We start from the raw sequence: 15,180 nt of genomic DNA on the forward strand, positions 1-15,180 counted from the left end.
GCAGCCGTGTTAGTCTGTATTCGCAAAAAGAAAAGGAGGACTTGTGGCACCTTAGAGACTAACCAATTTATTAGAGCATAAGCTTTCGTGAGCTACAGCTCACTTCCTCAGATGCATATCGTGGACGATATGCATCTGAGGAAGTGAGCTGTAGCTCACGAAAGCTTATGCTCTAATAAATTGGTTAGTCTCTAAGGTGCCACAAGTCCTCCTTTTCTTATCACTGACACAAGAAGCCAAGTGTGAACACACAGAAGCAATTTAATAACTGCGGTGGCTGTATGCCAATGTAAAGTAGGTTGACATAATTTTGTAATGTAAACATGATGGCCTCAACATCTAGCATCCTTCCCGTACGTAAAAGACTTGTGACAGGCTGGCTACATGGCAGATACAACTTCCTGATCAGTGTGTAAGGGCAAGCTTCATGTGGGGCATCTTGTTCACTATTGCATTGACTAATCTGAAGCATGCATTTTGAGGACTCTAGAATCCACAACTGATTTCTTATATTTTAATACCTTTTATGAAAAACAATCATAGTCAAATACAAACGGTGCAATACATAGTCCTAAGAAGTTACTTGAAATGTGACTTTTAGTTGCTGTCTTTGGACTGTTTATGCATTCCTTATTGAGGTGAAGTCCTCACTGAAGGGAAGACTTATTGCTACTAGATACCGTCACAGACAAAGGTCTGCAGGTGTATGCTCCCTGAGGCTCCATTGATAATCCCATCTGTAGTTTCTCAAGTGAATGGAACTGTGGAAAGTAGTTTTGTGGTAAAAGTAGATGGTGAGAATACAAGTTTTTAAATGGAAAGTCTGACAACTGGGATATGGCTTTTGAAAAGTATTGTAATTTATCAAATACATTACAAGGGTTACTGTACTATTATAACAGTCATTTAAAATATAACAGACTGGATACTACTGTGATGGGTGCTATAGAAATATATGCTATGTATATTATATATATATATATAATATAATTCAAGAGTTTTGAAATAGTGGGTTTCACATATTTTAATGTATTTACGGTATTTACTTCTTGCACTCTGCCTATCTAAATTCCTCCTGCAGTTTCATTTGGGTATGGTATTCTTCAAGTCTTCTCTTGAACTCCTAGACGGGAACTCCCTTGCCCTTTTTAACAGTTGTCATATTTGCCTCAGAAAAAACTGTATTTCACTAGTGGGAGAAGTATATATGTTTTCCCTTTGTGTATTTTTGATTATGAGTTTGCTAATTTGGTGGTGTGCAGTTGGATCTTTTAAGATGAAAGGGGCTATAAAGGTAAGATATTGTTTATAATTTTGAATCTGATTAGTTATTCTGTTCGGGGAATTTCCCCATTGACTTCAATGGGAGAAAGATCCAAACCTTTGTGACTTAGAATTGTTTTTCCTTTTGCAATTTACCTGGTTAGCTGTGGTAGATCTCCTTTTTTGCCTCGATTGGAGATAAACCTGGTAAATTATCGGGAAGAGGAACTAACCTCCGGAATGTACTTCTCCTCTGTATGTAAATCTTTTTCAGGAAGTGCATGACACCTCTGTTTTGTATGGGTCTACGTTTGTACAGAAGCTGTTATCACAGAATAAGTTTAATGGGTCGTGAATTGTGTGTTGAAAGGAGTGTCTCCCTCTGACTTGATCTGCTTGCAATAGACCTATGGGCTCGGCAGCAAGTGCATTAGGCTAAATATGCTTACCCATTGACTCTGAAGGTAACAGCCCTTAATGCCTCATTAAATTTTCATGGGTGACTGAGAGAAGCCAGGAGGGAAAAACCACCCCATTAGCAGTAGCTATTACGGGGTCTTCTGAAGAGCAGGCCCTGTGTGGCGGCAGCAACACCACGCAGCTTTCCAAGAAACTTGTTTCTTGTCGGATGTTTGCCAGGGCGAGGCCCAACATTGGCTGTTTGGTTCAGATTTCGCCTCCCCCCGAAAGGAGGGGGGAGAGATGGCTGCCGCATTGGGAAGAAGCGTGCAAAAGGCTCTCCCTTGTTGTTGAATGCCTAGGGCCCCTAAGGGGCGTGGGGGAGCATCCTGCACTGGCCCAGGGCTGGCCTAGCTGCCCTGCTCGGGCTCTTGCATCGCTCAGCCCTGTCGTGGCCGTGGCGGCCCTTCGAAGCCTTGCACGGACAAGAGACAGCTGGCGGCCACCGCCGTGGCCCCGGCACCGCCCTGCACCCTCGCCGGGGTGGGAGCGCCTGGGACGCGGGGGGCACCCGGCAGCTGCCTGTTTAGTGAGGCAAGACGAGAGGCGGCTGTGGGTGGGAGCTGCAGAACTTGTGGGGTAGGGCCGAGCGCGGCTGGGCAGGAGGAGGGGGCGGGCTGTGCGAGGGGCTGGAGGGAGATGCCCGCGCTGCTTCGCCGCCCGCCCTGCCCCGCGTTGGGGGCCAGGCCCTGCAGCGTGGCCCCGGGCTGGTGCCTTACCCGCTGTGCACCGGCCCGGGGGGGGCACGGGAGAGCACAACAGCCGGGGGGGGGAAGAGGGGAGGGGAAGACAGTTTGGGAGCAGCGATGCTTCCCTCCCCAGCGGGGAGACTGAGAACCGCTTTGCGCACCCCCCACCCCCCCGCAGGACACCCCCACCCTCGGGAGAGGAGGCGGCGGCGACCCTGGATCATCTCCTCCCCCAGCCCCCGTCTCCCGCCTCTGGGCTGGGCTGCGCGCGGACGGGGGTCGGCGGGGGCAGGCTCCCGGGGAAGCGGCTCCCCCGGGGCGGCCGAGCCACGTGCGCGGCGGGGCGCAGCGGGACGCCGAGGTTTGCCGCGGCAGGTTAGTGCTGCGAGTCTCTCTCTGCCCCCAAGCAAACGGGGGGGGGTGGGTGTTGGGGACCGGGGGGAGGGGAGGGCATGGGGGAGACGCTTGTGCGCGCCGTCCGGGTGTGTTCCCAGAGACGTGCACAGCGGGGCGGGGGCTTCTCCTGGGTGGCGCCGAATAGCAAGAGCAACGAGAAGTGCAGCCTCCCCTCCGCGGGAATAACAGCTGCGGGCTCTCCCTGTCTGTTGCAGTGGTCTCTCCGTCTGGGGACGGGGGCGGGACTTTGGGAGCGGGATGGACCGGGGGGGGGGGGGGGGGGGGGAGAGAGAGAGAGACAGAGGGAAGGGGTTGCCCGGATATTGCCATGCTGGAGTTGGGTGGCAGCTGCCACGTGCAGTTGTGATGGAGAGAGGGGGCAAGGAGGGGGTGCCTTCTGGTTGCTCCCCGGAAGAGTTGGCTGGTTGCCCCCGTGGAAGGAGGGCGGGCGGCCCCAGGCACTGCCTCCTTGGTGAGTGGGGAGGTCAGGTTGCCTCTGCGTGTGGAAGGGATGGGATGTGGGGCAGAGGGCACCCTATTGCTGCGGGGGGGGGGGCAGGTGGGGTGGACAGGAGTGCCTTTCTAGCGCCCCCCCCCATTACAGGACAACTAGCATTTCTTGCTTCTCCAGCCTTTGGCAGCAGTTTTTACCCATCATTTGCACGCTGCAAAGCCCCCTTTGCTCCCCCCCCCTTTCCCCCGCCCGCACCAGAACAAGCGGCATTTTCTGTCCCAGCTTTTAAGCGATCCCTGGAAACCCCCAAGGTGCTGTATGAAATCTCGTGTCCCAGAGGTGCCCGGCCCCAACCAAACCCACAGCAACGCCAGCCTCACCCCGGAGTCCAAGCAGAGAGGAAAGCCAACAACCAGCGTGACTGGAGGAGTGATTTTTTTTTTTTTTTGAGGATCCCCGGGCTCCTGACGAAGCGCTGCGGACGCGGGGGGCGGGGGGGAAGCTGCGTGTGTGACCCTCTGGTTCAATGAGCTCGCCACGCACGGCCATGTTATTGTGACAGCCCCGCACCGAGACGCCGCTTGTCTTGCGTGCGCTGTTGCGCACCGTTGTGTTGCCAGCGTTTGGGGCTTCCCGGGGGCTGTTGGTGAGGGAATTGCCCAGCCCATATCCCGAGCTTTGTTTCTGGTTTTGAAACGCGCTTTTGCAAGCAATCCCACTGCCCCCCCCCCGATAAACCCTCCTAAAAGTACAAATTGAAATGAGCCGCCTTGTTCGTGTCTGTGCTCCGGTTCCTTGGGGCTTGCAGCCCGTGTACACACTGATGCCTGGTCGGAGATGATCTTACACCTGCAATCTGTCTTTTTGATAATGCGCCTCCTGAATGAATTGCTGCTGTCCACAGTATTTTTAAATAAGGAGCGTGTTAGCTGAGGGCGCATTTTAAAAGCACTCCGCTGTGTGTGTATTTTTTTTTTTCTGGGAAGACGTATTGTGAGTTGAAAAGCAACCGCAAACGGGATTGTCTGGTGGAAATTTATTGTGGAAATATTTAGAACCTAAGGGAGGAGTGGAAATGCCGACTTCACTGAGTTGCTTAAATATCGATGGTTCTGCGTAATAGGGCTATCCCCGGTAGCCTGGGTCCCCTGGCAGTCCATAACATTATGGTTGAAACTAAGCCCCCTGATTTAAAGCTCCTCCTCTCCTAAAGGCCTGATTCTGCAATTGGCCTGTATACCTGCATAAAGGTTACTCAGGAGTAAGGGGTCAAAATGTTCATGTTGAAAGTTTGCACCCTTTCTGAGAGCTCTCTGCTAATGCATAACATAGCAAGCATCCCCTATTCTCATTATTAGTGTCCTTTTTTAAATTACAGACAAGATGAGAGATTCCAAATTCCTTGCAGTTCCAACAATGCACAGTCAAGGAGCTGAGTTTAAAAAAAAAAAAAAAAAGTGAAAATTGGCTTTAATACAGAGGTTCCTTAAATGGAATTGGATAAAATGTTTCATAGTAAGACCTAATAAGAACTGTGGGAAGAAGTCCATTTGGATTAACCAGAGAGGTTTTAATGTATGCTCTTAAGTGAATTAGTGTTCAGAATACTGTGATCTCAAGCTCTTAACTACAGTAGGGTGTTCCCATTGGCTTGATTCACGTTTGGAATGCATTAGGTCGTGAAAGAAATGGCAGTTTGGATGTTTGGGAAAAATCTCAGGGAGATTCACTGGGACATTTTGGAGTGTGTTCAGTCTTTGGGGCAGGAGTAATTGTTTTTTGATCTGTTTGTAGACCACCTAGCACAATGGAGTCCTGATCCAAGACTGGAGCCCCTAAGCGCCCCCACAATATAAATAATAATAATAAAATTATGGGAGGGGGTAGGGCAGAGCAGTCATCTGAACAAGAATGTTTTGTTCTATTGTTTTTTATTAATCCTGGCACTTGTAGATCACTGGTAAGCATTTGTTTCATTGTAAAGTTGTGTTCTGTTGTGCATTTCAGTACAATAAACTAAACTTTAGATTCTTCATCAAAATAGTTTTAAAAGCCAAATTCTTTTTTAAAAGGGGATTTTTCTTCCATTTGCTTAAATTCTGAATACGCAACTAAAACACTTAATCACCTTTATTGTTTTCAACTACTCAAACAGAAAAACCCTTGTGGTTGACGAAGCTCATCTCTGAAGCTGATTCACAGTATGTTTCCATTGCAAGACACAATATTTTCTTCAATCATTTCATAATTGTATTGCTTACTGTTTTTCTTTTTCTTGCTGCTATACTCACTTAAGCAAAAAGGAAATTATTGGTAAACATTGGATTGATATTCATTCAGATACTGGAGATGTACATTGTTTTGCAGAGACCCTTAAGAGATTTTTTTTGTTGCGTGGTCTAAATGCAGTTGATATCTGAAATAGAAATTAAAACAGAGAGCGAAAAGGCACATTTTCAGACTTCTGAAGTGAAACTGCAGGTGAAATTAGCATCTAGTTTACACAGTTGTCTTTAGTTTCTCTAATTATATGCATTACACACTTTCCTTAAATATATACTGGATTTTCTTCCAACTATTCTTTTGTCTCACAGTGCATTTAATCACCATGGCATATGAGTTCAAAACATATTGTCCCCAGTGGTATAGAAAGAATTTAGTCCGTGGACTGTACATTTGCACTGCTCTCCCTTTAACAGCCCCTCAAGATATGGATGAAGACAGCCACCCTCATGTCTCCTGGTAGGATCTGCCTTCTGGACTTCAGTGCTCACACACATCAGTGGTTTCATCTTACAAGGATTGAAATTGATTTTCTTTTTTTAGCTCAGCTTGTGAAAGATCCAGTGCGTGCCCCTTGACCTGTGGCCCCACATTATGAAGTGACACTAACAGCCAAGGATATTGACTTGAGGCAGCTACAGGGCATCAAAAGTAGTAGCATCAGATTGAGCAGGTTGTGCTGAGCCAGTTAGGGCTAGAGCCACAAAGGGGACTGAGGCTTAGTATTACAGCACCTATCTGTAGGTGCCCTGCTGCCCAGTGGAATTCCCAGCCCCAAGTTAGATGCCCAGGCACCCTGTTCAATGCTAGCAGAGAGTTAGATGTCTAAGAATGGGATTTGCAAAAGCCAGCATACTGATACTGGGAGCTGTCTAAACTAGCCAATAGGAAATGCTGAGAAGAGGGGTGTGGCCTAAACCCCACACCTCCAAAGGAATTAGCCCCCTGATTCTGGACTGGAGGGGTGCCTAGCCAGGAACCCCCAGCTAGAGTTAAACACCTAAACCCGGTCAACCCTTTCTCAAGAAAACCAGTGATTGTGCCCCTTTATACCTGAGAGCCACGTGGGTAGACCATTCACCTGGGATATGGGAGATTCAGGATCAAATTTCCACCGTGTCTCATTCAGAGCAGGGACTTGGACCGCAGCCTCCTACCTTCCTGCCCTAAATACTGGATTATAGGGTATTCTGCGGAGGTGGAGGAGGCGGGGGAGGGGGGGGAGGGTGAGAAGCTGTGTGTGTGTCAGTCTCTAGGGTTGAAGCTGCTCCTCTTTGTGTGAAATATTTAAATAGTCATTGGGTGATAGAGTGAGTGAATGACTCTCTAGCCCAGTGGTTAGAGCAGTCTCTTGGGAGCCCTGGGTCTCAGTGTCTGTGCCAGTGAATATAAGTAGGTAAATGTGTAGTTTGAGCATTCTGTTGGAGGACTTAGGAGGCTTTGGGCATGCCCACCAACAGAAATTAGGTGCTTTAGGAAATGCAGGCCCCTAGGGTATTTAGGTGCCTGAAGGTTAAGTGGCAGCTGAGCAGTGGTTTTGAGGATCAAAATTTTGGATTTAGGCACTTAAAGTTAAGCATTTAAACCTCATTGTGGATTTCACAGTCTACTTGACACTGTGAGCAAGCCACAATGCAGGTAGAGTCAAGAAGGTAGAGGAGGCAGATCCTTTAGAGTCAAGGGCCAGCAGTTATGGAATACTCTACCCTTTCTTGTTCATTAAAACATGTCCTTGGCAACTTTTGATTAGATTTCCCTCTGTCTCTCTTGAACTTACTTGGGCAAACTGTTCATTTAAAAGTACATCAGGTTTAGTTGTTCTTTTAAGCTGCCAAGAGGTTATTGGACAGATATGTGTCTAAATAACCATTTATTTATAACATGCTTATTACTGTCCACCATACACTTGCTGATGCTATCGTCAGGTCCTGTCCCATAATCTCACTCATGCAAAACACATGACAACCATATTGCCATCCTCAGGAGATCAAAGTCATAAGCTGAACCCACCCAAAACATCAAGATTTAAAAAAAAAAAAAAAAGAGATCATATTGTATTTTTGGTCTCTCTTTTGATTTTTGAACTCTGCCTATCCCCTGTGTGTGACAATTGGTGTTTACCACTCTGTCAGATTTATTAAGTAGGGTGATTTTGACCCCCATTACAGGAGCTCTCATCCCCACATCTGCCATCCCCTGCTCAGCAATTAATTTTGTCACCCTGGCTCTCCGTGAGTTCTGTCCCTTTCTGGTGGCCCCCTCAGTTCAGCCCACCTACCCCGTTCGCTCCCATGCCCCTCAGTTCAGTTTCCTGCAACCTCCACCATCAGTTCAGCCCCTGCTCAGTTCAGTGACACACACGCCCACCAGCCTCACCTCTGCTCCTCCTGAGCTCTTCACCCCCCTCTCCCAGACCTGGGGGGTGGGGGTGGGGGGCTGCAGCAGGGTTTCCGCTTCCTCTTCCCAGCCCAGGTGCTGGAGGCAGAGGAGCAGATGTGCCCTCCCCCTGCCCCCATAGGAGGGCAGTGGGGAGGAGGTTAAAGATTTGCACTGAACTGCTGGGCTCTTTGCTCCCTCCTTCCCCCTCCCATCCTGTGATAACAGTGAGCAGTGGGGAGAGATATAGCTGGCTTCTGGCAGGGCTGATGCTTGTGACAGTGCAAGATGAACTCCATAACCCTCTGAAATCCCATCACTCGTGAAAATATCACTAGAGTTGGCAGTACTTAGATGACTTCAGCATTGAGCTCATCTATGATGAGGAGACACTAACTTGATAGGTCTGCCAACCCATCCCATCCCATCCCCAGAGGCTAAGTGAATCTCTTTCTTTCTGTCTGTCTTTCTGACTCTTTGGGTTTTAAGTATTGCAAGGTTTTGGTCTGTCAGAAAAGTCTGTTGGTTTCTGTTTGATGAAATATGCTGACTAACTGCAGCCAACCTGCCCTGCTAATACGGGATTCTCCTGAAGATATGTCAACAACAGTTAAATATTGTTTACAAGAACCTATATAATTACAATAAAATTTATGTTTGGGAAAGTGTGGATGGTTCCAGGGAATAATAATGGGAGCAAAGGTTTTTTTAAAATGATGGCTAAAGTTAGGCTCCTAAATCTATATTTAGTCACAGAAGTAAGTAGCCTGATTTTCAAAAGTGCTGCTTTCTTGGCCACGCTTACTGAAGTTAAGAGGGACTGTTGGATATGCAGAACTTTTGACAATCCTGCCATTTATTTTGGGATATAGAGCGTGTCACTTCTCAATCACACGTTCATATCCTGTGCAGGTAAGTAGTGACCAAAAATTGTTCTGTCTGCCGTAGCTACTTACATGGCTCTATTACTATAGTACTTGAGTGCCTCACACTCTTTAATGTATTTATCTTCACAGCATCCTTGTGAGGTAAGGAAATAGTAATATCACCATTTTACACATGCAAAATTGAGGCACAGACAGATTTGCCCAAGATCACACAGGAAGTCTCTGCGTGGAGCAGGGAATTGAACCCATTCCTCTTAGGATCCAGGCTTGCATCCTAACTAGTGGACCATCCTTCCTCTCACTTCTGTGTGAAAGGCAGATTGTATAAAAGATTGTCTGGTAGCTGTGCAATGTGTTCATTGGCCTGTGTGAAATGAGTTGGTGGTCCAAACCTCTTTCCTCACTGCCAGGTGTCTGCATTGCAAAAATGCTATAATTGACTGGAGATTTGGCTGGAAGTAATATCAAAGAGGACAAGGACTGAATGAGCATGGAGACTGAACTATCATCTCACCTCAGCCCTTCTGGTGCAAGGTTGAGGCATGTTAGTACGATAGGGTGGGGCGAAGAAGACTGTACTGTTCCTTTTCTGGGGATAAACTTCACTTTTCTAGACTGTCAGGTCTTTTCCACCAGCATTAAGTGCATTCAAGGTTGTGTAAAAGGGACCTTAGCCTCTCAGTCTGACCTCTCTTTATACCTATAAATCAGCTATGTGCATATTTTTTGCATATTATCATGTATTCAATTAAACATGTTTAAGAAGCTAGATATTGAGTAGGATTTCACCAATTTAAACCTCAAGTGCCATTTTGCAAAATGCCTTCTTCCTTTGTATAGCAGTTCTCTATTTCAACAATAATACAAGACTTACTGATGAATATTGATTAACAATATGAACATTTCACTAACCATTTTAAATAAAAATATTTAACCCTCCCACAAATAGTTAAATAGATTAAAAAGAATGAAATTTAAACAGGTTTAAAAGGGGACACACAGAACTAAACTCCATACTTTTCCAATAATACAAGATTTTGCCCAGGCTGTGTTAAATAAAATTACATTTCATGGCCTTGGCTTAATAATTTTATCCATAAATCAATTCTGCTTAAAAGAAGTAGAATTGTTATTGCCCCATCCTTTGTAAAATGAAAAGGTCAGCATAGTGGGATGCAGAAAAGCTGTCACATTATTATATGCAATGTCATCTGTGTATCTCATCTCGGACAGTCAACCATCATACATTTTCAGATGCTAAAGGTGTAAGCAGTGTTCAGACATTTTAACAATGTAATGCATAAAATTGCTGTTCTTCTATTTGAGGGTTTTTTCACTGTGGTGATAGCAAATGTTATGAGAATCCACTTAAAAGTAGTTTGTATAAATAACTACTGTATATTTTTTTTATTTGCCATGCATACAGTCATAGGCCTAATCCTAGCACAGACCCCTCCATGGGACTCCACATGGACTCAGGGTAGCGGATCCAAGTGCAGTTATAGCTTTGCAGTTGTCCTGAGTAAAGGGAAGCATGTAGCTGTGCTGCTCCAAGTGGAGACCCTTCTGACTCTGTCCCTGTTGCCTTGTTGCCCCATCCCTTGCTTTTGGGAGAGTCTGGCTTACTTACTTCACCCCTTTCCTTGCAGCGGATTACTCCCCCGTGCATTAGTTAGCATCTCAGTTTGACAGGTGCTGGCGACAAAATCAGGATTCTTCTCAATTTCCATCCCCCTCCCACAGTCTCAGGGCAGCACCTGCCCTTCCCATCATCCCATTGCAGTTAGCTTAGTGGAGAGAAAGGAGGCTTATGCTTCCTCAGGAGGTCCATCATATCAAAAGTAGGATAGTCTGATACCTGAGGCTACAAACATACCCAGTTATTGGTTCATTTGCACTATTAAATAGGTACTGATGTATGAGCTGCTCTCTTTACTGTACAGAGATATCTGTGAACGGATGGTTTGCTCTCTGTTCTCCAGATATTGTCAAGCAGCAGTGTTCAGTTTTTTTCAGCAAATGTTGATTACTCTGGTGGGTAGGGGAACAGAAGTTTCTTGAGAGTCTTGTGATTCCCCAAACCCAAAGGCAAATGAATAGAAATTTAGTGGACCTAGAGCTCTCCAAAGAGGAGTCTGACCTAATTTATATTGTATTGAATCAAATAATCCTACCATGCATGTTCAGGACCGGATTAATTTTTTGTGGGCCCTGATGCTCGGATCATGTACCGACCTCTGCTCTGCCTGCAATCCTCCCTTTGGCCCCTACGCTCGGCCTCTTACCTCCAAGGCCCCGCCCACCGCTCGCAGGGGGAGGAAGGGCGGAGAGGAGTGAGTGGTGGGCACGGGGAGAGGGGATGAAGAGGAGCAAGCAGGAGGGAAAGGGGAGAGGGGGCTGCAATTTAAGCCATTGCTTTTTGTCCTATCCTCAGAGGTTAAGAAGAACAATTTTTCTCCCTCCTCCTTGTAAGAACCTTTTATGTACTTGAAAACTGTTACCATGTCCCCTCTCAGTCTTCTCTTCTCCAGACTAAACAAACCCAGTTTTTTCAATCTTCCCTTAAAGGTCATGTTTTCTAGACTTTTAATCATTTTTGTTGCTCATCTCTGGACTTCCTCCAGTTTGTCCACATCTTTCCTGAAATATAGCACCCAGAACTGGACACAATACTCCAGTTGAGGCCTAATCAGCACGGAGTAGAGCGGAAGAATTATGTCTCATATCTTGCTTACAACTCTCCTGCTAATACATCCCAGGATGATGTTTGCTTTTTTTGCAACACTGTTACACTGTTGACTCATATTTAGCTTTAGCACTATGACCTCCAGATCCCTTTCCGAAGTACTCCTTCCTAGGCAGTCATTTCCCATTTTGTATGTGTGCAACTGATTGTTCCTTCCTAAGTGGAGTACTTTGCATTTGTCCTTATTGAATTTCATCCTATTTGCTTCAGACCATTTCTTCAGTTTATCCAGATCATTTTGAATTTTAATTCTATCCTCCAAAGCACTTGCAACCCCTCCCAGCTTGATATTGTCAACAAACTTTATAAGTGTACTCTCTGCCATTAGCTAAGTCATTGATGAAGATATTGAACAGACCCAGACCCAGAACTGATCCGTGCGGGACCCCACTCATTATGCCATTCCAGCATGACTGTGAACCACTGATAACTACTCTCTGGGGATGGTTTTCCAACCAGTTTTGCACCCACCTTACAATAGCTCCATCTAGATTGCATTTCCCTAGTTTGTTTATGAGAAGGTCATTTGAGACTGTATTGAAAGCTTTACTAAAGTCAAGATATACCATGTCTACTGCTTCCCCCCTATCCACAAGGCTTGTTACCCTCTCAAAGAAAGCTATCAGGTTGGTTTGACATGATCTGTTCTTGACAAATCCATGCTGACTGTTACTTATCACCTTATTATCTTCTAGATGTTTGCAAATTGATTGCTTAATTATTTGCTCCATTATCTTTCCGGGTACAGAAGATAAGCTGACTGGTCTGTAATTCCTTGGGTTATCCCTATTTCCCTTTTTATAGATTGGCACTATATTTGCCCTTTTCCAGTCTTCTGGAATCTCTGCCATCTTCCATGACTTTTCAAAAATAATCGCTAATGGCTCAGATATCTCCTCAGTCACTTCCTTGAGTATTCTAGGATGCATTTCATCAGGCCCTGGTGACTTGAACACATCTAACTTGTCTAAGTAATTTTTAACTTGTTCTTTCTCTATTTTAGCCTCTGATCCTACCTCATTTTCACTGGTATTCACTATGTTAGACATCTAATCACCGCCAAGCTTTTTGGTGAAAACTGAAACAAAGAAGTCATTAAGAACCTCTGCCATTTAAACATTTTCTGTTATTGTCCCCCCCCCCCCCCGCTCCTTCCATTGAGTAATGGGACTACCCTGTCCTTGGTCTTCGTCTTGCTTCTAATGTATTTGTAGAATGTTTTCTTGTTACCCTTTATGTCTCTAGTTAGTTAGATCGTGTTTTGTGCCTTTGGCTTTCTAATTTTATCCCTACATACTTGTGTTGTTCGTTTATATTCATCCTTTGTAATTTGACCTAGTGTCCACTTTTTGTAGGACTCTTTTTTTGATTTTTAGACCATTGAAGATCTCCTGGATGAGCCATGGTGGTCTATTGCTATCTTTCCTGTCTTTCCTATTCAGTGGGATAGTTTGCTCTTGTGCCCTTAAAAACATGTCTCTGAAAATCTGCCAACTATTTTCAATTGTTTTTCCGCTTAGACTTGCTTCCCATGTGCGCTTGTTTTTATGTTTTTAGCAGGCATACTACTGATTTTGCAGAACTTTAGATTTAGATGTTATCAGAAAATGGCCCTATAGTTGCAAGATGCGCTTTACCTTAATGAGCAATCAGTGCAAAATCTGTGTAAAAATAGATTTGGAGGATATTTTTCAGAAAACAGATGATAAAGAAATAACGTCAAACCCACTGGAGTTGCTTGTCATAGAATTGTATAAATATAGAGCTGGAAGGAATCTCAAGAGGTCCTCAAGTCCAGCCCCCTGTAATGAAACAGTACTAAGTAAACCTAGATCATTTCTGAAAGGTGTTTATCTAACCAGTTCTTTAAAACCTACAGTGATGGGGGTTTCACAACCACAAATTCCATTGGAAACCTATTACAGAGCTTAGCTACCTTACGGTTGGAAAGTTTGTACTGTTATCTAACCTAAGTCTCATTTGCTGCAGATTAAGCCAATTACTACTTGTCCTGCCTTCAGTGGACATGGAGAGCAATTGATCACCATCCTCTTTATAACAGCCTTTAATGTGTTTGAAGACTATTATCAGGTTCCCCCCCCCCCCGCCCCCCAGTCTTCCTTTCTCAAGACTAACATGCCCAGTTATTTTAACCTTTCTTCATAGGTCGGGTCAGCCTCCATCCCAAGCAAGGGGGAAAGATTCATAGGAAGGGTTGCAGACTAAGATGGATGAGCAAGCATCTCAGACAGATGATTAAGAGAAGGCAGAAAGCCTACAAGGAGGGGAACGTCGGAGGGATCAGCAAGGAAAGCTACCTCTTGGAGGTCAGAAAGTGTAGGGATAAAATGAGAACTGCCAAAAGCCAAGCAGAGCTGGACCTTGCAAAGGGAATTAAAATCAATAGTAAAAGGTTCTATAGCCATATAAATAAGATGAAAACAAGGAAAGAAGAAGTGCGATCACTAAACACTGAGGATGGGATGAAGATTAAAGAAAATTCAGGTATGGCCCAACACCTAAACAAATACTTTGCCTCAGTTTTAATGAGATTAATGAGGAGCTTGGGGTAGTGGCAGGGTGGCTAATGTGAACAAGGATAGAAAGGTAGAAATGACCACATCTGAGGTGGATGTCCAACTCAAACAGTTTAATGGGACTAAATCGGCGGGAGGGGCCTGGATAATCTCCATCCAAGAATATTAAAGGAGCTGGCACATGAAATTGCAAGCCCAATAGAAAGGATTTTTAATGAATCTCTAAACTCAGGGGTCATACCCTATGACTGGGAAATTGCTAATATAGTCCCTATTTTTAAGAAAAGGGGGAAAAAGTGATCTGGGAAACTACAAGTCTGTTATTTTGACCTCAATTGTATGCAAGGTCTTGGAACAAATTTTGAAAGAGAAAGTAATTAAGGACATAGAGGTTAACGGTAATTGGGATAAAAAACAGCATGGTTTTACAAAAAGTAGATCGTGCCAGACCAACCTGGGGTTACTAGTGGAGTTGCTCAGGGACTGGGTGAGGGATTGGTCTTGGGACCAATCTTATTTTAACATTACTGACCTTGGCACAATAAGTGAGAGCGTACTAATACAATTTGTGGATGACACAAAATTGGGAATTATAGCCAATTCGGAAGAGGAATATCATACAAGAAGACCTGGATGACCTTGTAAACTGGACTAGTAGAAATGGGATGAAATTTAATAGTGCAAAATGCAAGGTCATAAATTTAGGGACTAACAACAAGAATTTTTGCTATAAGCTGGGGATGTATCAGTTGGAAGTGACAGAGGAGCAGAAAGACCTGGGTGTATTGGTTGATCACAGGATGACTATGAACCGACAATGTGATGCAGCCGTGAAAAAGGCTAATGCAGTTCTAGGATGCATCAGGCGAGGTATTTCCAGTAGAGACAGGGAAGTGTTACTACTATTGTACAAGGCACCGGTGAGACCTCATCTGGAATACTGTGTGCAGTTCTGGTCTTCCATGTTTAAGGTCAGTGAATTCAAACTGGAACAGATGTAGAGAAGGGCTACTAGGAGGAGCCGAGGAATGGAAAATCTGCGTTATGAAAGAAGACTCAAAGAGCTTGGCTTGTTTACCCTAACCAAAAG

The 15,180-nt window shown here is 45.1% G+C and overlaps 1 protein-coding gene across 22 annotated transcripts in view; it reads left to right on the top strand.

Moving 5' to 3' along the window:
• The window catches only part of DAB1 (DAB adaptor protein 1), a 758,910-nt gene that overhangs the window by 490,864 nt on the left and 252,866 nt on the right, over positions 1-15,180 (top strand). For 2 of the 22 annotated variants that reach the window (XM_073357553.1, XM_073357562.1), the window contains exon 1: positions 2,631-2,786. The exons of 19 other annotated variants lie outside the window; for them this stretch is intronic. The gene's annotated coding sequence lies outside the window, so the exon portion shown is untranslated. Of the gene's footprint in view, positions 1-2,630; positions 2,787-3,117; positions 3,280-15,180 lie in introns of those variants that run through there. One more of the 22 variants, XM_073357550.1, reaches the window with a different exon arrangement.

Source organism: Lepidochelys kempii, chromosome 8, assembly GCF_965140265.1.
Source record: "Lepidochelys kempii isolate rLepKem1 chromosome 8, rLepKem1.hap2, whole genome shotgun sequence".
Taxonomy (NCBI): domain Eukaryota; kingdom Metazoa; phylum Chordata; order Testudines; family Cheloniidae; genus Lepidochelys; species Lepidochelys kempii.